This window comes from Marmota monax, unplaced genomic scaffold (assembly GCF_021218885.2).
Source record: "Marmota monax isolate L192 unplaced genomic scaffold, Marmota_monax_Labrador192_F-V1.1 WCK01_AAM20220418_F8-fsc00084, whole genome shotgun sequence".
NCBI lineage: Eukaryota > Metazoa > Chordata > Mammalia > Rodentia > Sciuridae > Marmota > Marmota monax.
The window spans coordinates 6,471,434-6,495,266 of record NW_026694575.1 but is presented as its reverse complement, the minus strand read 5'-3'; positions in this window follow the sequence as shown (position 1 = coordinate 6,495,266).

Sequence of the window (23,833 nt, the reverse complement as noted above, 5' to 3'; positions counted from 1 at the left end):
CAGTAGTCACGAGGCCCACGGCTGAGTGGGGGGACAGGCCGGAGCGACAGCTTGAGTTGGTTTTGCTGAGGTCTCGGTGAGTTCAGCCTGGGCGCCATCCACCCTTCACCTCCATCTTCGGGCCCCAGACGCTTCTGCTCTTCCAGGCGACCCTTGTACTGCCCAGTCCCCGACAGCCGCGAGGGCTCCAAGGACCCGGATGGAGACACTTTGCAAGGACTGTTTGTGGATCAGCTGGCAGACAGGGAGGAGCGCGCTTACTGAGGCCCGGGCTCCTCAGCCGACTGGCAGCAGGCCCCATGGGCACAGGAGTTCAGTACTTGGATAGAAGGTAGAGACGGTATTTTAAGGTGACCGTAAGGATTAAATGACATAACCTGGAATTGACCTCACCTCAAGATAGTGTAGGGGCGCCCGCCGGCTCTATTGGGGCCATCTACACAGGACTGATGCTCAGGAGGTGGGGCGTGATGGAGTTCGGGGTGGTGTGGCGTGGGGTGGCATCATCTGCTCAGCGAGCCTAAGGCCATGGGAAGGCGCCCTCTGCCCCCATCGAGGACCGAGTTTGTAACCAAGGGTGAGGGGAGGTGGGTGGACCGGGTGCACAGGAGAGTGTGCACACGCGGGAGTTCTCTGGTTAGTTTTGTTAGGGATGATTGCCCTCAAAGGCGGCCCACCTGTCATCTCCCCAGGGTGTCTCTGGGAAGAGGAGGCCACCTGAGCACGTTCCTCTCTTCTGCAAATCACAGGGCCTCCAGTGGACAGGGTGGAGGTGGAGGCCCAGGGCATGTGCAGGCAGAGGGAGTGGCAGTGACCAAGGAAGAGAGTATTTACTACCAACCAGTGACAGCAAGAGCCAGGCCACCCGGGAGTGCCAAGCCTGCTGGGGGCCTTTCTGCATCTCCAAGCCCCCAAAATCTGCCCACCGTGTTGTTGGGCTTCATGGCGGAAGACACTGAGGCCCAGGCCTATTTGGTCTCGGTGACCACAGCTGGCCTCCCTGCAGGCCACCCTGCTGTCTCCCTCTCTGTGCTCCCTGGGCTCTGTGATGCCAACAGAGTCCCCCAAGGAGCCAGACCGGCCTGTGCTGTCCCCTGCCCAGGTGTGCCCCTGCCCTCTGCTCTTGGATCATCGCTGTTTGGCAAGCCTTCGCAGCACCCATGTCGTGGTGGAGTGCGAGGAACTGGACAGATGGGGCCAGGCGTGGCCGCCCGAGGGGGGCTGTGGGCGAGAGGCCAGCGAGAAGTCGGGCCTGGAAGAGGCAGAACACAGAGCAGGGGAGGGAGGCTAGTGTGGAGGGGTGCTGACAGGTGGCGCATATTTAGTGTGCATCTCTTCTGTGCCACTAGAGGGGGTTGTAGGGAAACTCCCTGCCCTCGGGGAGCTTCCCTCCAGTGTAAGCTCAGCAGGGGTTGCAGCCGCAGGGGCCCAACACAGGAATGAGCAGGTTGAGTTCAGATGGAGAGAGGAGCCGTGGAGACTCGACCCTGGGCAGTGGTTGGAGCCAAGACCCCCATGGTAACAGGAGCCAGCCACAGAGTGAGGCAGGACAAGATGTCCAGGTAAGGGGACAGAGGTGCAAAGGCCCGGAGGTGGGAAGCCCTGAGTGGGCAGCTGGCTGGTAGGCTCCGTCTCCCAGATACGAGAAGGAAGGGGTCGATTTGAAGGGTGGGCTGCTGCTACATTTGGATTTGGACCATGAAGGTGCCCAGAGAGGCACAGACTCGGGTTACTAGGAAGGGGCAGGCAGTGGCCTCCAAAGGCAGAGTCCTGAGGAACACCCACTTGAGCACATAGGGCCCTGGGGACCCGCTGTGACAAAGCCAGGGGAGGAGTGACTGGGAAGGCAGGGCACGGTAGCCCTTGGACCCTCCCAGAACCTGAAAAACCCTCTTGCAAATCCTCGTCCCCAAGCCCGGGGCCTCCTGGGGACCAGGCCTGGTCCCGGCTCAGCAGGGCACCTGACCGCGCACCACGCCCAGCCCAGCACCGGTTCCCCGGTGAACCAGGGCGCTGGCGGCAAGGACAGCCGGCACCCGGAGCTGGGAACCTTCCCCGCTGCCCATCTGCGCAAACAGCCGGCCAGTCTGCGCCTCAGGAATGAGGAGATAAAAGGACCATCGGGACTTTTCCACCAAAGCCGAAAGCACTTTACAGACGGGCTGCGAGCTGGGTTTCAGGAAATGTCATCATGTCTCCCAGGAGGGGCGGCGGGCGGGGCGACTGGCCACAGACTGCGTCCTCGCGGGGAGCGAGCGGCTGGTCAGCCCCGGGTCAGGGCGCGGGGCTCCCAGTGCCCCTCGTGAACACCTCACTTCTTAATAGTTTTTCCTTTAAAAACAGCCCTGCCTTCTTTGGCAGATGGTGACATTCCATTAGCATATGGAATATTTTTCAAAACACATCCGGGAGCGCGTCTCCTCTGCAGGCAGCTGGGCACCGCAGACCAGCGTTGGAAAGGGGGCCGGGAGCAGCCCGCCCAGCAGAAGGCGCCCACAGCCCGGCGGGCCGCGGGGTCTCCAGGGTTGGCACCCCGGCCCAGAGGAGCCCCGTCGCCGAGCCACCCTGAGGAACAGGGAGCTAGAGAGGGCTTGGACTGCAAGGTGACAGCAGGACTGGGCCCTGACCAGTAGTCACCTGGGTAGCCTTCTGTGGATGCAGCCTCAGGGAAATGAGGGCGCCTTCTTCATTGAGCACCTATTATGTGCCAGATGCTGGCTGCACCATATACAATTGTCCGTCCTGAAGTCATCTGCCACCCAGTGGGCAGAGCAGCCCCCCGAAAGGTCATGTCAACACCCTGCCTACTGTGCTCATGGCTGCCACTGTCCTCAGGACCAAGAATGAGGCCCATGCCCTGGTCTGCAGGGATCTCCCCGATGCCGGGCTTTGATTGCAGTCCAAATCGTGCTTCCCTCTGCCCCTTCCTCTCCAGCCGCATGAACTTTCCTCGTATCCTTCGGTGCTGCCTCAGGACCCTGGCATGCGCTTCCTCCAGTTTCTTGAATGGCCCATCCCTCATCCAGGTCTCTTAAGCAGCCTCTCCTGGAAGGAGGCCACCCTGGGTGGTAATCTGAGCCCACGACCCTGGGCCACGCCTGCTTCCGCCAGGTCACTGGGCCACGCCCTGTCTCTGCCCACCCCACAGGACCTCCCAGTGCTGCGTTTTCAGGTTTTGTTCAGGGGGGCCACGTGCCGAGGACCCAGCGTGGCAGACAGAACAGACCACCCTCCCACAGGATGAGGTGGCAGGTGGAGCACATCACAACTGTCCCTGTCACCTGCAGGAGGGTGGCTCCAAGACCCAGGGACCAGAAGCCCTGGGTGCATAGGCCCCTCATCTCCAATGGAGCGGTGTTTGCAGAGCCGGCAGCGACCTCCTGGTGCCTTCAAGGCTCTCTAGACGACCCCTCAGACCACAGGACATGACCGCGTGTGCAGCTGGCTGGCGTGTCGGGGACTTGCGAAGGAAGGGTCTGTCCACAGTTCCCCCAGCGGTTGGTTGGCTGAATCCGTGGACTCGGAGCCTGTGGTTATGGATGCCGGCTTACCCCACCAGAAACGTGGCCTTCCTGAGGACAGGGAACTTCCTTGCCCTGCTTGGAGGCCACAGTGGAGTTGACAACCCACACTTGATGGACAGGTGTCGAGGACACAAGGGGCAACTTGAGGCTCGCTTGTTGGGAAGTCTCAGGACCTGAGCCAGGTCTGCCTGCCTCTGAAGCCGGCCGCAGTGCTGCCGTCCTGCCCAGGCCTCTTGCGGGTCTCCGCCGTTGCTTCCTCCTCTGGAGTCTGGTGTCTGTGTCCCCTGCTCCCCCGTCCAAGCCGACCCAGCCTGGGCTCTTCTCAGCGTCCTGTCCTCAGTGGGGATAGGAGCTCTCTGCATCTCTTCCAGTGACAGCCTTTGGCTCTTGAGTCCAGATTTCTCATCAGAATGAGAACTTGAACCACAGCAGACCCACTAAAGCTCTTCAGATTCTGATCAACCAATTGGCAAATTGTGTTCCGGGAGCTGAAAAATAGTTTTGATTTCTGTGTCCTCAGCTGAAGAGTATGTTCCATGTGTTTGGCTGTTAATTCAGAAGACTGGAACTTCTAGTCCTCCACTTTCCCTCCTCTGTTGATTCAGGGACAGAAGGTCAGTTCAATCTGGCTTATGAAAAGGAGAGCATTTGCTAGCTCATACCACAGGTAAGCTCAGGAATGGTGGGGCTTCAAGGTTTGGCTGGATCTGGCAGTGCCAGGGTCTCAGTATCTCTGTCTCTTGCTGTCCTCTCTCGTGGTTTTGTCCTAAGACAGGCTCTTTCCACATGGTAGGCAGGTGGTTGCCAGCTGTCCCCAAAGCACATCCTACCTTTTGAGAATTTTTCTGGGGGAGCAAAATCTCTCTTTGCAGCAGGATCAAGAAGTCTTCTTGGAATTAAGTCTTCTTGGCTTAGTTGGGTCATGTTTCCACCCTTAAAGCTCATTGCTCTTGTCAAAAGGATGCCACCCTCTGATCAGCCACCACTGGAGTCTGGGCTTGGGGCTCACTCCACACAAACCCCATGGGCTGAGAACAGAAGGCAGATCCCAAAAGAAGATTATGATCTCGAGGCCCAAAAGGAAGGGGGACTGGAGGCTGGGCTGGGAAAACCAGGGTCAGCTTCTGTGTGTGCCCCAAAGCATCCCTTTTCTCCTCGTGAAGTGACGAATTTGGCATGTGCTTTGAAGCTTGACTCTGTCACTTCCTCCCTGATCACAGTGCGGGAGCCACATCCCCAGCCTCCCAGCCTCCTCTAGAGCCCTGTCCCTTTCCCTTTGAGGTTGCAGCTTTTCGCGTGCCTGTTAGAGGACCCGCAGGCAGAAAGGGGAGCAGGTACTTGTGCTTTCGCGTCGACCGCCCTCCTGGGCACGCTCTGAAGTGAGTTGGCCTGGTTCACGGGCTTCTTGCACACCAGGATCGGGTTTTGCAATCTCCATGTCCCCAGGCTTGTCACCGTACGAATGCAGGTGTGTTGGGCTAACAGACCTGCAGGTTCCAGGGCTCCCGGCGCGCCGTGGAGCCTCCCCTTGGATTCTAAGCAAGCGCTTCAGTTGGAAAGCCACAGAGGCCGCGCCCTCGGGAACCCCTTCAAACGTGGGCTCTGCGCACGCACAGGGCACGTGCCATGCCGTAGGCTGCCGTGAGCCTGCTGTCGGCTCCAGCCTCGCGATAGGCCACTGACCAGCCAATGGGTGAGCCGCCCTTGAATCAGGTGCTCGCCTTTGCCCAATCAGCGGCCATCCCTTGTTCTGGTGTGGCCAAAGCCTGTGGCCCCTCCCACGGCCTCCTAGGGGAGGGGTTTCCCTGTTAGACACCTGGTTGGGGAGGGCACCGCCGTTCACAGATCGGGCACAGATGGCACCAGGAGAACTGTGCTTCGCTGCCCACACCAGCTCCTTCGTTCTCTTTGACAAGGTCAATACAACGGGTGACACGTAGGAACAGTATGTTCCTGAAACTACCTGGAGGTAGTTATTATTATTTTTTTTATTCACGTGATTTAAATGGTTTAATTTAAATTAGGTAAACAGCTGTTAAGGATTGTTTTTAAAGGTGGTTAACAGATCTGTTTGTTTACTAATTTAAATTAGGTAAAAAGCTGTTAAGGATTGTTTTTAAAGTAGGTTAACAGATCTGTTTGTTTACTTTCACCTTTCCTTTTCATTATATTTAATAATTCTTTTCAGGATAATGTCTCTTTAGCATCATTGCCAGAATTCCTATCTCCATCCCAGTGCCGGTGAAGAACTCAACAAGTAATGCTCAATCAAAGAGTCAACTTACTTTAGGAGGAAACGGATTTTGGGAGGAAATGGACATATTGATAGATTCCTCTGCTTTGAACTGCTTGCAGAACTTGCCTGGACTATGTAACTATCGTTTGGTGCAGCGAATTGTGGTAATGCTGGCATATCTTTGCTGATGGTGTCACTAGTGATGCAATTTTTATTTCCTTGCCAGCGCACCCCATGTTAATTGTGGTAGTGCTGACATATCTTTGCTGATGGTGTCACCAGTGATGCAATTTTTCCCAAGGAGCCATCAATTGGCTTGGTGTCGTGGCATTTCTGTATCCTCCTCCCTTCTGCTAGTGATGGTCTAAAGTTTGGGGGCCAATGGCTTATGCTGGACCGGTAGTCAGTGACGGGTATGATCCAATTGCAGTGGTATCAACCTAAGACAGGAGGCTGACGCCTAAAGGTCAGTTTTCCGATGACGGGTAAGAACCATATGTTGAATTGGACAACCTACCAGGCACGGTCCATAAGCCACATTAACCTCACTCCCCCACTGGCACCAAGGCCAAATTTGGGGGCCAGCAGAGGTGAGGCAAAGAACCTCACCCCCCCACTGGTGCATAGACCTATCCACAAGTATGGCTGTATGCTGGACCGGTAGTCAGTGACGGGTATGATTCAATTGCAGTGGTATCAACCTAAGACAGGAGGCTGACGCCTAAAGGTCAGTTTTCCGATGACGGGTAAGAACCATATGTTGAATTGGACAACCTACCAGGCACGGTCCTTAAGCCACATTGCTTGTTGTTTAATTAATCAGAAGGGGGGAGATGCTGGGAGCCATTAGCCAAGTAGGTATGACAATTTCCTTGCCAGCGTACCCCATGTTGCAGTGACATTGAATGTACGTGACCTTGCTCAAGGACCAAGGCAGATTAGGGTGTTCCCGGTTTTAAGATAATCGTGTTTAGGGCGTTCCCAGTTTAGGTTCCAGGTTTAAGGTTTAAGATTATTCCTGCTGGGAATAGGGCGTATCCTGCTGCCTGAGTTCCCCTTGAGTTCTCACGGGATTCAGACAGTATATTTTGGAGATAGAAGCCCAGTGGAGGTGGATTTGGGCAGAGAACGTGGATTTCCCCAGAACGTGATTGTAGACGGCTGGTGTGAGTTCGGGAATAAAGAGTTGCTGTTTGAATCTACAAGCTGTGTGGTGGCTCGTGATTGTGTGCCCAGCCAGACTGCGGCATTTGTGCCCAGCCAGACAGTGGCATGAGCATGCCCCTGTTGCACGGCTCCCAGGTGGGTAGACAGCCAGGAGGACTGGCGCCCTCAGAGCAGCCTCCTGGGTCTGTAGGAAGCCCGCCGAGCCCACCCGCCTCTGCAGCCCGGCTGGAGTCGCACTCCTCTCTACGTCCCAGGATCTAGCACAACGCCTGGCAGTTAGATGGCCTTAATCCTACTTTCTGGAGTAGCCATTGCTCTGCAGGGACGCTGGGACAGGGCTGAAGAGCGATGCGGAGAAGCCTCGGGCAGGGCTGAGCCCCTGGCCTCGCCGTTCCACGGTGGCTCGCTCTCCCTGGCTTGGCCCTCACTCCTCGTTAGAACTGGTACTTCACGTTCTCTTGGGTCCTTTGTGGGCTTCCATTCTGTGTCCTGCAGGGTGATAGTTCCATGGACACTAATTATTATAACTAAAAAAGATTCTGCGACCAAGTGAGTCTGGGAGGTGCCAAGATCAAGAGAGCCGAGTGGCTTGACTTTCTGTGCTAAAGCCATTGTCACCGTCCACGAAGGTGGGAGGGTTTGAGCTTCTCCTGCTTGGCCGACCAGGGCCTTCTTTCCTCTCCCTGTGAAGTCTCCCTGTCTCCCGGGGCTGGTGTCCCGAGGAGGAAAACACCAAGCAACACCAGCGTAGAAGGGAAGGAACCGCTCTGTCCCCTCGACTGGGCACGTGGGATTTGTGTCATGCCATCCTTTGATCCAGTATGCTCGAGTCAGCAGGCAGGCGGGTGTGATTAGGTGACTGTCCGTCTTCAGAGGTTGCTGTGTCCCCCTGCTGGTCTCCGGTGAGGCCCTGTGGTCGTTACTGTGACAGGAGAAAGGCTGTGCGGGGACCTGGGATCATTTCCTTGCACTGGGGTTGCGTCATGGTGTTGCATGCTCCAAGAAAACACTACGAGGGTATGATACTCCCCATGAGCCCAGCTGGCCTGGTTGTTGTCCCCGAGTCTGAAGGGGCTGGTGGGAATCACCAGATGGTGGGTCACATCCCCTGGGTTCCAGCCATGCCACCGTTGACATTCAGCAGGGACCCTCCGTATCCTGGTGGAAGTCCTCAACTCGCAGGCTGTTTGGCCTCATTCCTGGCCTCCACCTCCACATGTCAGTAGCCTGTGCCATCCTCCCTGCCTCCCCACTGGGACAATGAAGAAGATTTGTAGTCATGGTCAAATGTCCTTTAGGGGACACATCCCCTGCCCCTAGGTGAAACTCATTGCTTTAAAGGAAGCTTGTCCAGGAGTCCCGAAAGGCTTCCAGAGTATTTCAGCCTCATCTCACGAGGCATCGAGTAGCCCTGTCATATTCACAGAGCGTCTGAGAGCCGCTAAGACCTGCCAGCCAAGCTCTTCCTCTGAACATTTGCTTAACTTCGTCCTAACTCATTGTTGAGTTTCTCAGGAATAAGTTACAGAGAAACCAAGACAAAATGGCCTAAGCATTTTGGCTTACGTCACTAAATAATCCAGCATGGTTCTAGCTTCAGGTACAGCTGGCTCCAGTTGTTTAAGCAATATTACCAGGAATTGAGAATTTTCTGCTGATTTCTGCTCTAATTTCCTTGATTCCAGCTTCATTCTCAAGACAGGCTTCTCCCAGGTGCTGGTGAGATAGCTTCTGTAGGCTGCTGCTCACGGCCACAGATCCAGAGGGAAAGGGGGGCTTCTCTCCCCTCACAGTTTGATGCAAGTCCTGACCTGGGTCCCACTGGCCCAGGAGACTGCACTGCTCTTGAGAGCCGGGTCCCCCGCTCCTGGCCAGTGGCTTGTGCTGCTGGTTATCTCTCTGCAGATCCAGGAGACGGTCTTCTTGCTGGTGAGGGTCTGACTTAGGCACAGGTTGGAAGGAGCCCCCGTCCTCCCTTCCTCCAGCCCCCATTCCACCCTCCCGCCACCAAATGCAGGTTTATGGGCCACCAGAGGCCACTTTCGTGGCAGTGTTTGTCTTGGGTACAAACCACCTTCTCCGGGTCCTCTCGGAGCCCCTGCCCTCTCCTCCTAATCCTCCTCAGGAGAACCATCACTTGGATTATCCTGAAACCCGAGCCGTGAGCACGCACAGGCACCACCCTTTACAACAAGGCCATTTCATTCTGCCCAGTTTTGTTTGTTTAAACTCTTGCAGGCAGGACCCTGGCTCAGGGGCAGGGCTCCACAGTGTTCCCGGGCAGGTGCTCTGAGCACTGCAGGTTAAGAGCCAGGACAGGGGGCCAGCGGCTGGAACCCCGCCTGTGGGCGTGTTGGGGAGGCCATGCCCACTGAAAGACAGCGCCCAGGCCTTGGCAAGAGAACAGGAGGCTCAGAAGGTGGTGTCCCTTCTCCACGGGCACAGACAGGTTAGAGAGGGGCGGTGAGATAGCCTATGGTGCATGGCGTAAGGGTGTGCGGTGTCAGGCAGGGAGACCGTGATAGGGCTGGGAGGTGGGGGCTTGAGTTCTCCTGAATGGACCTGGCGCTCCATCAGGGCCTGGGTTCTGTCACCATGGGCTACAGCCCCAGCCATGTTGGTTTTTACTGGGACACAGAGTCTTGCTCAATTGCTGAGGCTGGCCTCGACCTTGCCGTCCTCCTGTCTCAGCCTCAGTGGTTGGGGTTACCGGTGCCGGCCGCTGCCTGGGCCTGTACAGCACACCTTCCTCACCTAGGATTGCAGAATGGTCAAGACCAAGGGCACTGGCGTCAGCAAGGCTGGCCCTGCCATGGAGCGGCCGAGTGACTCCCACGAGCCTCGGTTTCCTCCTTTGCCAGACACGCTGGGAAGAGGAGTCCAGGGGATTTGGGAGTGAACAGAGCAGCCCGCGAGAGTGGGAGTCTGATCAGCCAGGTGTGCTCCGTGCGCGATCGCCGACCTTCCCGGCTCTGCCGGCCTCCATGGGCCCCGCACACAGTAGGCCAGCACACACCACTGAACCAGAGCCTATGAGAGGTGGTGCCCAGCACCCGGCTCCCCACCAGCCCACAGGGTCCTCCCACATGCCCTGGGGGCACATCACAGCCTCAGAGGACCCCAGTGCTCTTCTGTGAGGGGCCAGGGTCCTCCCTGGCACATGGGGTGGGGTGACACTGTCTGTGCAGTGCACAGCACATAGTAGGTGCACAGCCGAGGTCTTATCCATACCTAGCGCTCGTCCCAAGGCCCGAAGGGACTCACCTCGGAGGGGCCAGGGTCATGCATGTTCCCTCCCCGGAAACCCGGCACAGACTCAGGTGGCCGTGCGCTCAGAGGGGCAGGCAGAGAGGGGAGCCCCAGGCAGGCGGTGTGTAAGGGCCTACTGTGTGCCGATTCCCAGCCCCACCCAACCTGTCTCTGGAGCACCGTGGAGACTGGTGTGGAAGCCCGCAGGGTGGAGACCACCCAGCCCAGCGACCACCCAGCCCAGCCTCTTCCCAGACCAGATCCAGGGCGCTGGCTCTGTTGACCTGGTTCAGGGCCCAGGCCTTGCCCCTCCTTCCCTCTCGGGGTGCCACTGGGGGTCCACTTCTCTCCAGGCTTTTCCGATTCCTCTCCAGCCTGGTGGCCTGGGCCTGGGTGTCCACTCCATCCAGTAATGGCCTGGACCACTGTGTGGGGCTGGCCCGGGAGCCAAACCCTCGGATGATGTCAGAGGTCTGCTGAGCCCGCTTGGGAAATGGGGGGCTTGAAGCTGTTCTCCAGTGTTTGAGGGCTGACCCCTGCTGTCCATCACAGAGTCCGTTTGGCCACAAGGCTATCTGCCCAGCTCCGGGCTCAGGGTGAAGGCTCCAGGCCTCCTACTCAGCCGGAGGGCAGCGTTTGACCTGTGTCTGTCTGACCTCACCGCTTGCCTCTCTCCCTGCTTCATGTGCTGCCTTGTACCTGGGCTTCGCAGGAAACCCAAGCTCTGGTACCCCAGGGACACTTGTCTGCAAGACAGTTCACACAAAACACTTTAGGGTCTGTCCATGTCAGCAGAGGCAACAGAGGCCCAGAGAGGGGCAGTGACTTTCCCAAGGTCACACAGCTAAGAGGCAAAGTCAGGATGTGAGCCCACCTTTCCCGTGCTCTATCCACTGTGTTCTTTGGTCCCAGCCCTGGAAACCCTGCTGGCTGGAGAGCCATCGCCGGAGGCTGGGGATGACACAGATGTCCACTGGATGTCATTATTTCTCCACCGAAAGCGAGCTAGTCTTTTCCTCGGCAGTAAGTGGACTTTCCCTTCCTGGGGCAAGGAGATGGCAGATGGGGGTCCTGCTGCTGGCTCCCTCTCCTTTTGGCTCAAGGACAGGAGGTAAAGCTGGCTTCGTGTTTCCCAGGGTGGGGAAGGTCTCCGTGTGAGCTGAATCCTCTCCCCCTGGACACTGGGACCGTGGTGGCCTTCCTTTACCCCCACCGCTCTCCCGCCAACCTCTGCCCAAACCCCCTTTCCTTGGCTCAGGGTTGCAGGTCCCCGGGTGCCGCTCCCGTCCTCGGGCTCCAGGAAACAGCCGCTCTTCCATACCCATGCCTCCCTGGGGAAGCAGGCCCACTGGGGTTAGGCTGGGGTCTGTCCACTGTCCGCGAGTGGCGCCCTCTGCCGGTCCCTCCGTGGCCTGTGTGGCCCTGAGGATGTGGAGGTGAGGAGGAGGGCTCCTGCTGGGGGAGACAGTGGGAGCCCAACGGTGGGCACTTGCTGAGGTTCCAGGCAGGGGTGCGGATGCCCCGTCCAGGCCACCTTGGGCATCACCTCCACTCCGCCCCACCCAGCAGGTGGGGGGGGCCAGGGCCGGCATAAGTCTCCCCTGACCAGGTCGTGAACGACCCGGGCGGCCAGCTAGACGGCTTCCCAGTCCTGTCCCACCTGTCCCCTTCCACTAGGCTGGGGATGAAGTGGGGCGCAGGAGGTCAACACGAGTTCCAAGGATGTGCGGAAAGTGGACGCAGAGCCCCCAGGGAGGCCAGGATCCTCTCCTCTAAAGCGTGCTCTTGTGCTCTTCCCCCCTCCCCGGGGCTCCCGGGCCGAGTGTCCTCGTGTTGTGGGTCCCTGTTGTGTCTGTTAGGGTGCAGTAGGCTGCAGATGACGGACAGCTGTCAAGATGTGCATCTGGAGTCACCCAAAGGCCCATGTGCTGAAGGCTTGGACTCCGCCGGTGCAGCGTGACCAGAGGTGGGGCTGGGGTGACTGGGTCACAAGGACGCTGACCTCCTCAGTCTGTCCACTATGGATCCCCAGCTCCGGGGGCGATCAGAAGGTGGAAGAGACACCGGGAGGCGGGGCCTAGTGGGAGAAAGGTCACTGGGATGTGCCCTTGGGGACTCTCTTGTCCCCGGCCCCTTCCCTTCCTTGACATCTCTGCTTCCTGGCTGCCTTGGGGGGGCAGCTCTGCTCTGCTGCCCACTCCCCGCTGTGGTGCGCGGCCCCCCACAGGCCTAGAGGCGATGGAGCCGGCTGACCTTGGACTCCACCTCTGAGACCAGGAGCCAACGTGAACCTTTCCTCCTGTGGGATCTCAGTCTGTCCCAGCCCTGGAGAGCTGAGGGGTCGGTAGCCAACTGAGAGGAGCATCATCCATCAGGACATCTTAAATGTGACATCAACAGGCACGCGGTCCCAGGTGGCTCAGTGACAGAGAGTTGACACAAGGACTCTCTGGACTCTGCCATCTTTGGTGTCTTTCTTCTAAAAGTCCAGACTTACCGCCTCATCACCTCAAGACGGTTGCCACAGCTCGGAAGCAACACATTTTCACGTGCTGGGATCAAGGAAGGAACTTCCCCAGGGACCTTTGGGAACATCCCTTTGGCCAGCTCCAGCTGGATCCCCGACCCTCTCTAGCAACAAGAGATGGAGAAGGGCGTGTCCAGTAAAGGGGGATGGACTGCCTGGCTTTTTTTTTTTAATATTTATTTTTTAGCTTTAGGTGGACACAATATCTTTTATTTTATTTTTATGTGGTGCTGAGAATTGAACCCAGTGCCTCATGCATGCCAGGCAAACGCGCTATCACTTGAGCCACATCCCCAGCCCCTGCCTGGCTTTCTCAGATCAGTCTGAGTCCCCTAGCACTGGACACCCCTGCCGAGACTGAAGTGCCACTAGCAACCAAGAAGCAGGGGCTGGCACCTGGGGGAGGTTCCCCTGCATCCTCCCCAAGCAGTTCCATTCTAGAAGCAGGTGTGATCCCACTCGGTGGCCCTGCTGTGGTGGGTGTCCCTGGTGGGCGGGGGATGGGATAAATAGCAGTGGGGGATGGTAGGCGCTGGCAGCCTGGGTGGCAGGGATGCAGTTATGTGTTCCCTGGGCCCCGCCCCCAGCCCAGGACAGCCACCATCTCAGGACCAACGAGCGGTGGTTTGCTGTGTGTCTGAGCAGCGTGAGGGCTGGGGAAGCTGTGGCTGCAGGGAGCGCCCCGTGTCACCCACTGCTGTGACCCCCGCAGCCCACACGTCCCTCCCACACAGATGTGGTCTCTGCTGAGGTCTGAATGTGCTTTCTGTTGTGGGAAAGTGATAAGCCAGGCAACAATTCCCCGTGATCCCTCTCTGCCAGAACATTGAGCCCACGGTGTCCCCCGCGCTGGGGACTGTTCCTGGGGTTCCAAGTGCCTCCCGGACGCCCTTCAGTCCACTTGCCAACACCTCCGGGCCAGTCCAGCCGCTGGGAACAAATCTGACAAACTTACCTGGGAGCCGGGACGTCCCTCCTGGCAGGCGTCTCGTAGGCTCTGTCCTGCTGACCTCGGAAGGGACTGGGGAGGAGCAGGTGGTGGAGGCTGGAGTCACCCACTTTGGCTGTCCCTACGACCACTGAGTCACAGACCCTCCGTACTTTTCCACTGTCGCCTTCCTGGGCTGCCCGGGACACGCCCTTCCTGGGCAAAGCCGGCGGCTGGAGGAGGCGTGTTGACTGTTTGCAGGGAAAACAGCGGTTCCACGTGGACGAGGCCTGGTAGAAATCGGGCAGTTTATCCCGTGGACCTGCCTTGGGTTTCCTGGTGGTTTGCACTTGAACTCCGGCTGAGGGAGGGAGGAGGGGGAGGAAGGAGGGAGGGGCAGGGCTGGGGCTGGCCTTGGCTGGTGCCTGGTGCCCTTAGGGTGGCCTCCCTGCTCCTCAGCTTCTTTGTTCTCCGGGTCACTCACGCCTGCCGCACAGCAAGATCCTGAGCATCTTCTCAAGACCGGGGACATGGCAGAGCCCCAGAGCCCCAGAGGATGAACAGGCACCGCCTCTGCACAGCCTGGAGCCTGTGTCCCCCAGATCACAAAGTCATGGTATGTGCAGAAGGAGGCCATTAGGTCCCGGGAGTGTGATCCTTCCCACAAAATGAGCAGCCTCAGAGAAGGGACTCCAGAGAGCTCCCTGTTCTTCTGCCATCCAAGGACACAGGGGAAGTCGACAGCAGCCCAGAAAGAGGACCTTCACCAGAGCCCACATTCTGTCCCCTGACTGGGACCTCCACTCTCCAGGACGCTGAGAGAGACATGTTTATAAGCCACCAGTCAGTGGTGTTTTGTTATGCTCAGACCCCTCCTTCAAGGAGACCCCAGACTCCCGGAGGGAAACATGGGCAGGAGACAATTCCTAGGCAAGGTGCATTCAGACAGGGTGAGGTAATGACAGGCGACACTTCTAGAACTTTCCACACACCAGAGACTGTTGGTGGGAACTGGGTATCAGAATCAGGAGGCACAGAGGTGTAAGGAGCTTCTCACATCATACAGCAAACAGATGTGCGCCACTGGGGTGTCCAGCTCTTTACGGCCCTGCTGTACAGCCCGGCTTTGGAAAGGACTTGGGTTTCCTCAAAAAGAAAGGGTTCCTGGAAAGACGGATGTTGGATCTGGGCCTTGAGGGTGCACAAGACAGGACAGTGAGGTGAAGGACGCAGCAGTGTGGGATCCTAGTAACCGGGCATCTGTCACATGCTGCAAGATTGAGCGTCCCCTCCCAGACTCACATTGTGCCACTAAAATTGGAGCAAAAGGTGGGAATTTGGACCAGGTCTGGGGGCTGAGCCCTACCCGGGGTTGCTGTCAGGAGAGTGGTCTCACTATCTCAGGAGTGGGCCCCTGCCCCAACAGAGGGAGCAGCCAGGCCCGTGTCCCCCTATCCTGTGAGCGCTAGCTTGCCCTTGGCTGTGCCATGACGCAGCGTGGAGGCCCTGGCAAGAAGCCAGCACCATGCCCTGTGCTTCCTACCTCCAGAAACGTGAGCAAAATCAACCTCTGCTGCTACTCAGTCTGTGGGGGTCTAGGGCAGGCAGGGGCAGAGCGTGAGACTGGACGGCAGAGGGTCAGGTAAGACTGTCTGATTTTATTTTTTAAATTTTTTAGACTATCTGATTTTAAATGAAGGCAGCTCAGTGGAGGATGGGCGCCAGGTGGGGTAGATTGGATGGGAGAGTCGACACCTGCTGCGTTAGTCTCTGTCACCTGTGACCCCTCTGCCTGGACCTGCCCCAGGGCTCGGCCCCCAGCAAGCTCCCTAGTCATGTGATTTGGCTGGTGCTGACTCCACCCTAGACTTGAGGTGGCCAATCAGGCTCTTCCATGCCCCCCTGCAGACATTGGCTGGGGCGTGTCCACGTGACCCAGAGCAGGCCAATGAGACTCGGTGCTGAGATTTTTGCTAGACCTGCTGGGGAAGAGAGTCCACCGGGGTTGCTGAGCTGGGGGTGTCCCTGGAGCCTCAGGGGCCCACCGCGCTGCCCATGTAGGGACAGTCTCCTTGGCTGCCACAACAAAGTACACAGATTGGTGGCTGACACCACGGGAATTAATTTCCACTGTTCTGGAGGTTGGAGTCACGATCAAGATGTGGTGGGCTGGCGCCTTCTGGGGTCTCCTTCCTGTCTGCAGATGGCTGTTGGCTTCCAGGGTCCTCCATGCTCTTCTCTCTTGTGCATCTGCGTCCTGATGTCCTTTTGCTGTAGTGACACCTGTCACAGTGGACTCTGGGCTGGCTATCAGGGGGCTCCAGAAATGGGCTGCAGAGCCGAGACCTGTTGTATTTGGCAGGGGCTGTGCCCAGCCCCTCGGCTCCCTGCTTGATTCCTGCTGAATCCTTAGCAAGTGTCTTGAGGGACACTCGGCTGAGCTGAGGGGACCCGGACAGCTCTTCACTGGAAGGAAATGGAAACAACTTCTGCCTCTAACACCCTGGCCTCTAGGGCAAAATGAGGCATGTTGGGACAGCAGCACCCAGATTGCACGAAGATCCCCTTTCCTTGTGAACCCATAAAAGGTATAGAGGAAAGTGGCTGAGGCCTCTCTGAGGCCTCTCTGAGTATTTCCTCTCTGAGTATTTATAGCTTTTTTTTTCCCCCCTCTTTTTCTTGGTGGTGCTGAGATTGACCCCAGGGCCTGGCAGATGCTCAGCACTGAGCTGCACCCCTGGCCCAAGCAGAAGGACTTCTAAGGAGTGGCTGCTTCTCCAAGGTCAAGGGTGAGCAGGGCTGCTAAGGGCCACCTGAGAGGCTGTTTCATGGTTGGTGGGAAGGAATTTCTGACCTTCCACTTCTGTGGTAAGAATGTCAGTCTTCAGGGATTGGATCAATCCCGTTGTTTTCAGGCAGAACAGGGAAAAAAGCAAATACAGATATTCCTGGACTTAAGATGGGGCTGTGTTCCAATATACCCTCATAAGTTGAAAGTATTATAAGTTGAAGATGCATTGAGCCCACACGACCTTCAGAACCTGAGGACATCACAGGACTGACAGGGCTGCTTGCTCAGGCTGCCCAGTAGAGACAGAATTATGCCACAGTTTATTAGTCAGTTTTCTGTTACTGTAACAAAATACCAGAGATAATTAGCTTAAAGATGAAAGGTTTATTTTGCTCATAGTTCTAGAGGTTTAAGTCCATGGTTGGTTGGTCCATTGCTTTGGGGCTGTGGCGAGGCAGCACACCATGGCAGAGGCGTGTGGCTCACTCAAGGCAGTCAGGAAGCAAGGAGAGAGAGGAAGGTGAGGGGCCAGGGTCCCAGTGTCCCCTTCAAGGGCATGACCCCCCGTGACCCATGACCTCTCAGTAGGCCCTACCTCTGAAGGTCCCATCACCTCCCAACAGCACCAGGCTGGAGAACAAGCCTTGAACACATGAGGCTTTGGGGACACTCAAGATCCAAAGCACAGCACCAGACGTCATCATCCCAGGACAGGAACTGAGATCCACACACATCCCAAGTGTGGTTTCTGCGGAACACATATGGTTTTAGTCCCACTGTGAAGTCGAAAAGTGTTAAGTTGAACCCATCCCAAGCTGAGGGCCATCTGTGCCAACAGCAATTGTTTATCCCCCCACCCCCACCGGCCCCTTCATTTAAAAACGTCACCAGCCTGATAGATTTTTAAACCTACCTTCACCCAGAAAGGGCCTGGGGTCCGGGGAGCCTAAAAATGACCCTGCCATCATGGCTATTCCTGGGCCCAGTTCTTACAACATGAAAGACATCTGCTCCCACCCCCGGGGCCGGTCATCTTGGAGGCAGGAAGCTCAGGATCTTCGTGGTGAGGAGGGATCACCCTCGGGAGCAGGTGGAGTGAGGGGCTGCTGTCTAGACAGGGCAGGGCCTGCGAGAGGGAGGAGAGCCCACAGGAGCTCTGGCCGGGCTGCAACTCCAGACAGCCCCGAGCCATCCACAGACGAGCAGGGCCTGTCTGGGCTCCAGCCAGAGCCAACTGGGGCCCTTCTCCCCCCCACCCCAGTTTCAAAGGAGTCGTGCTTCCTCCAAAGGAAAAGCTTCACTTTTCACGGCAAAAATGTGATAAAAGCAGAAGGACACTCAGGACGCCGCCACCTCCTCTGTCCACCTCTGTGGGGGAGGACAGTGAGAGAAAATTAATATGTTGGCTATAAAACTTTGTCTCGAAGTCGGTTTTAGAAAAGAAAGACAAATACTAATTGAAAACATCAGTTCTGGGGCCTTTAAATCAAGGGAAACAGGTGTAGGTTTGTGGTTTTCGAGGGAGTATTTATTTTGGAAGTGAGTGGGACAAGTGCCCCAGATAAGGTCCCTCCAAAGTCAGCAGACCTTCACTCTTCAGCCTTTAATTGCTTCGAAGGTGACTGACAAGATTAGTTGAGAAGCTGAAAGGAAAACCAGCCCTCAACCTTCTAGATCAATCAACCTGCCCCTCCAGGGCTCGCTCTCTCCAAGGCCGGAGGGGGCACCGCTCAGGGTGATTCCTAACACCCGCTGCAGGGGACCCGCCCTGCAACTGGGAGGAGGCCTGGGCCTCCCTTCTCCTTTCAAGCTTAACAGAACTGGCATTACCCCTACTGTCCCAGAGGCCTGGTTTCCTGCGTTTCATCTGGTTACGAAGGGCCAGAAATTTCCTGTTATTACATTTTTAATGGGAACATAATTGTCCCAATTTAAGGCGTAGGATGTGATGTGTGCATTGAAGAGTTCACCGACCATGACCAAGTGGGATTCATCCCAGGGAAGGGACAGTAACCCAACATGAGCACACCAATAACCCCCGACACCACATTAACAGAATGGACAGAACCAGGCAATCATATCAACAGAGGTAGAAAAAGCATCTGGCAGACTTAACATCTCTTTATGATAAAAACTATTAATAATTTATATATAGAAAAGGAATAGTTCTCAATATAATAAATGCCATATAAAACAAACCCACAGCTAACAGGATCCCGGAAAGGAAAGTTCTCTCTAAAATTCACAAGAAGACGGGGATGTCCACTCACATTTGTCACAGTATTGGAAGTCCTAGCCATAGCAATCAGGCAAGAAAAAGAAAGAAAGAGCATCCAGGTTGGGAGGAGGAAGTCAAGTTGTCCCCTTTGCAGAGAATGTGATCTTACATTCAGAAAACCCCAAAGGGCAGAAAGTGCAAGGTCAAACAGTTTTGGAATAAGCAAGTGCTCTTTCTGTGCACGCTCTGGGATGAGTGTTTGAAGATGTAATATGTCCCTGCAGCCCCACAAGAAAATCATGTGAGGCCATTTTTTTTTCTTTTAAACTCTCTTTTGATGTTTGCAAAAATAGAGGCTCAGGGAGAAGTGACAGGCCAAGGTGGCACAGCTAGGAAGTAGCAGAGTTGAACTTGAAAGCCAAATTGTCTGACCCTCTGACCCTTGCTCCGCTATCACATGATCTTGCCTCTCACTTGATAAGCAAGGAGTGACAAATCAAGCCAAGAGTTGTGAAAATATCCAGAAAAACTTTCCTTCCAAGAATGTACAACATCTTACTGTCCTTGGAAACTATTCAACAGGTTTATTTTCAGTAAAATATACTTTGTTGCCATGTTTTTGGGGAAGAGTCTGAGTTTCATGAAAAGTGGTCAAGAAAAGTGGCCAATGGAGAAACCTATGTCAAGTATTAGTTAGCTGTTGCTGTGTAACAAATCACCCCAAACTTAGTGTCTTGACTTCTCATTCCTTATATCACAATTTCTGCAGGTGAGGAATCTGAGTGGGCTTAATCGCGTCTTCTGCTCTCAGAGTCTCTCACAGGCTACGTTGAAGTGCCATCCTGGGCAGCTATCAGCAGAAGGCTGGGCTGGGAAGGATCTTGTCCTAAGCTCACTCCCACAGCTGGTGGCAGGATTCTGTTCCTTGTTGGCAGATGACTAGAGGGTATCTTAGCTTTTTCCTGCTGTGACTAAAGGATCTGACCAGAACCACAGTAGGGGAGGAAGAGTTCATCTGAGGGCTCACGGTGACTAGGAAGCAGAGAGAGACTCCACCCTCAAGATACAAATATACCCAAAGCCATGCCCCATCCCACCTCCAGCCACAGCCACCACTTCAGTTATTAACCCACTGATTAGGCTCAGGCTATCGTCCAACATTCTCCTCCAAACTTTCCTGCATTGTCTCTCATCTGAGCTTTTGGGGACACTCCACATCCAAACCATGACCAAGGGTCACCTCAGTTCCTTGCTATGAGGGCACCTTCACCATGGTCGCCTACTGACAAAGGACGCTCTAGGTGTCAGTGAGCAGTGGAAGCCACCCTCCTTATAAGCTGGCCACAGGGTGACATCCCATCACTTCTGCTAAGTTCTGCTCATCAGACACAAGCCGCTAGGCCCAGCCCGACTCAAGGGGACGGGTTACAAGAGACGCGGATACCAGGAGGAGGGGACTGCTGGAAACCAGCTGGCACTGCCATCACACATCAGAAAAGTGGACATGGTGGCCTTGATGATGATGATGATAAAAATAACATTGGGCTGGTGAGGATAGCGGGCATTTCTGGGGACTTCTGCTGTCGCGTCCTGGACTGAGTCTGTCCTCGGCTCTGTCCCATTTAGTCCTCGTGGCACTTTTGTTAACTTCCCTGGGTCACTGCAGAGAGACTGGGGTTCCACCAGCTCTAGGGGTTCCACTGCAGAGATCCTCCCCGTGAGTGACCATGATCCTCGACTGGAGCCCAGTGGGTTTCTGAGGCCCAGACGGCCCCCACTGAAGGAGTAGCACATCAGGAAACTGCAGATGAACCCGAGAAGGCATTGCTGACCATCAGGTTGGAAAGCAACGTTCCCGTTGGTGAGCTCGTGGGGAGTTCTCCTGCCTCATGGAGGGGCTGTAAACCTGGGCTGCCACTTTGGAGGGAAATTTGGCAGGATCTATTAAAAATTTTTAAAGGACATTAAAAAAATGTGCATAGCCTGTGACCCTAGTGAAATCATACTGTGGAGTGTCCACTCCAGACAAGTCCTCACATGTGAGCATGATGAGCTGCGTGGATTTTCACTGCTGTGCTTTTTCTAAGAGTAAATAGGAAAGCGGGACACCGTCGGAGTGGTCATCCACTTAAAAATGGCCAGACAGCTGCAGGTGTCCATCACGTGGAAGTTAGTGTAGCAGGTAAAGAGATGGGGGGCCTTCCAGGACGGTGGACAGTGTGGACGAGAAAACCAGGTTGCAGAATGGTACCCTCAGTGGGGTGGCACTTATTTAACCCCCAACATTGTAGACTGTGTGTGTGTGTGTGTGTGTGTTCGGATGCCTAGGAGAGGTCTGGAAGGGGCACACCAACTGACCGCAGGAGGGAGGAGGCTAGGGTGACAGGGTAGACCAGGGAGACTTCAGCTCTGGCTGATTCTTTGAAAGCGAACATTGTCACCTGCCTGCTATGTGTGGATGTGGTTTGTGGCCAAGGTTCATGCACTGGGACTTGGTCTGCAGGGTGGTGATGGGGGAGGTGGTGGGACCGTTAGGAGTGGGGCCTCCTGGGAGCTGAACCGGTCGGTGGGGGTTCTGGTCTTGGAGGGGGTTCCTGGCAACAGAACCAGGCCAACACATTACCGTGCGCATCAGCTGAGCCTGTGTCCTTTGAAAAGCTCTCCTGGAAGCCCACCTAGTGACCCCCTTACACTGCATTGGACAGAGCTGGTCTTATGGCCAACCTCTACGGCAGGGGCTCTGGGAGGTGAAACTGCGAAGAACAGTTACACGTGGGTTTTTGGTGTTTAAAAAGTCTGCCATGGTTCACTGCTACACACATGCTTTATGTATGGCCCACAGGCCAAAGGTAGTTCCTGCAACCTCCCAGAGTCCAGGCCCTCTCAGTGGGGCTGTGCAAACACCCTGGGGCCCAGAGTCAGGAGGGTGCTTGCTGCTTCTCACCTTAGGGAGATCTGAAAGATTTTCTAGGGGCTGCACATCTTTGGATGTCCATTCCACCCCGCTCCCCCCCCCCCCTCCTCCTTTCTCCTTATCCTCCTCCTCCTCCTGCTTCTCCAGGTCACTTTACCACTGAGCTATGTCCCCAGTCCTTTTCAGGTTTTAATTTTAAGACAGGGCCCTAAGTTGCTTAGGGCCTTGCCAAGTTGCTGAGGCTGGCCTTGAACTTGTGATCCTCCTCCCTCAGCCCCCTACGTCCTCCTGTGTTGTTGGGATTACAGGCGTGCGCCACAGCACCTTGGCCCATTTCTTCTTGGTACAGGATTATTTTTAGAGTTTAACAGGCATTGGCTATCATAGGGTTAGGCTCTGATCACTTGGAAATCTATGTCTCTCAAAAGTAATTGAGATGCTATCTTCAATCTCAGTGACTTTCATGTCAGTAACCACAGAAAACCATTTCATCTTGACACAGCAGGTAAGCCTGAGTTGTGTGTGTGTGTGTGTGTGTGTGTCTTGTTTTTGATACTCAATCTCACTAAATTGCCCAAACTGGCCTCAAATTCGCCATCCTCCTTCCTCAGTCCCCAGAGTAGCTGGGATTATAGGGTGCCTCTGCATCCCATTGAATAGTATCTTTTTGTTGTTGTTGTTACTGAGGATTGAACCCAGGGGTGCTTAATCACTGAGCCACATCCCCAGCCCTTTTCTTATATTTTATTTTCAGACAGGATCTTGCTAAGTTGCTTAGGGCCTCGATAAGTTGCTAAGGCTGGTTTTCAACTCGCGATCCTCCTGCCTCAGCCTCCCGAGTTGCTGGATCATAGGTGTGCACCACCGCACCTGGCCAAGAGTATCATTTTCTAACTTGCTGTCTTTATTCAGACTCTGCCCAACCTCTAGCCCTTGGTTTACTGGCTGATTTTTGGGGGGCAATTAAGCGTAGCTGCCCTGCGTGGAGAGACAGTTCCTTGAGGTTGGTGGATTTCTCCTCCCTCCTCCCACCTCCCGTTCCATCTTTGCACGATGATGCTTGAGGATCTTAAGGGAAGGAGCCAGACGGCCCAGGCACTGGCCTGATTCCCTGCCAATACTGCAGCTTCGCCATCATTGCTTGTTCTGGTAGCTGAGCCCGTTCAACCCACCAGACTTCAAGTTATGGGATTCTGAGCCGAGTGAGAGCAGAGGCGGCTGCACTCAGTGCCTCTCTGAGCAGGGCTTCCACGGCCTGCAGAAGCTGCTCTCGTGGGAGACCACCTCTCTCCTCCAAGATGTCGTTAAAAACCACCAGAGGCAGCCAGCGTGGATTAACTATTATGGAATTTTCTAGTAATTTCTTTGGACATCATAACTTCAATAAGCATGACAGAACAGTGGTCGACCAGATATTTGCCATTGCCTAAAAAGGGTCATCAGATTCAGTCAGCAATGATCAGACCTTTCTTTTGCTGTATTTTAGTTTCTTTTACTTTCATTACCTCTGCTTTCTGGTAGCAATATTTAATTTTTTTTTTCAAATCAGTGAGGACTTTTAGTTGTATGCAATGGAAAGGGACTATGGCTTAATAAAGAGATTAATAAGGAGATTATTTAAAGGATGTTGCTAATGTAGAATTGGTGTAGAAGAATCAGGTTCGGGGCTCAGCTGTCCTTAGAAACGCTGGGCACTGATGGGATGAGAAGTCTATGGTAACTGCTACCACACACTTGATGCTCTATCTCATGAGGCCACCAAGAACTCGACCTCGGCACCCTGGGAACCCGGTGCCTCTGCACAGGGCCTCTTCCCTGTGTTCTTACTTTCTCTTCAAAGTCAGAGCCAGAGACAAAAGACTTGCTTATAGGACATAGGAAATAACAATGAGCATTAGTGTAATTTGTCACCTTTCCTGCCTACCCCCCCTGTGTTCTTACTTTCTCTTCAAAGTCAGAGCCAGAGACAAAAGACTTGCTTATAGGACATAGGAAATAACAATGAGCATTAGTGTAATTTGTCACCTTTCCTGCCTACCCCCACCCATTGGAAGCCCGTTGGTATGACCCGGGTGGATACTGCGCATGCAGAGTGTAGCATGAGAAGGGGAGATCCCTGAGCGTGGGGACCCACTGCCTTGGAGGCAGGCGCGAAGCAAGCCCACTGTTTATCCTGCAGGGAGACAGTACTCATTCTGCAAAGCTGCTCACTGCAAACACAGCCCTGAGCCAGGTCTGGAAAGGAGTGTTCAGACCCTCACATTCATGGCCTGCGATGC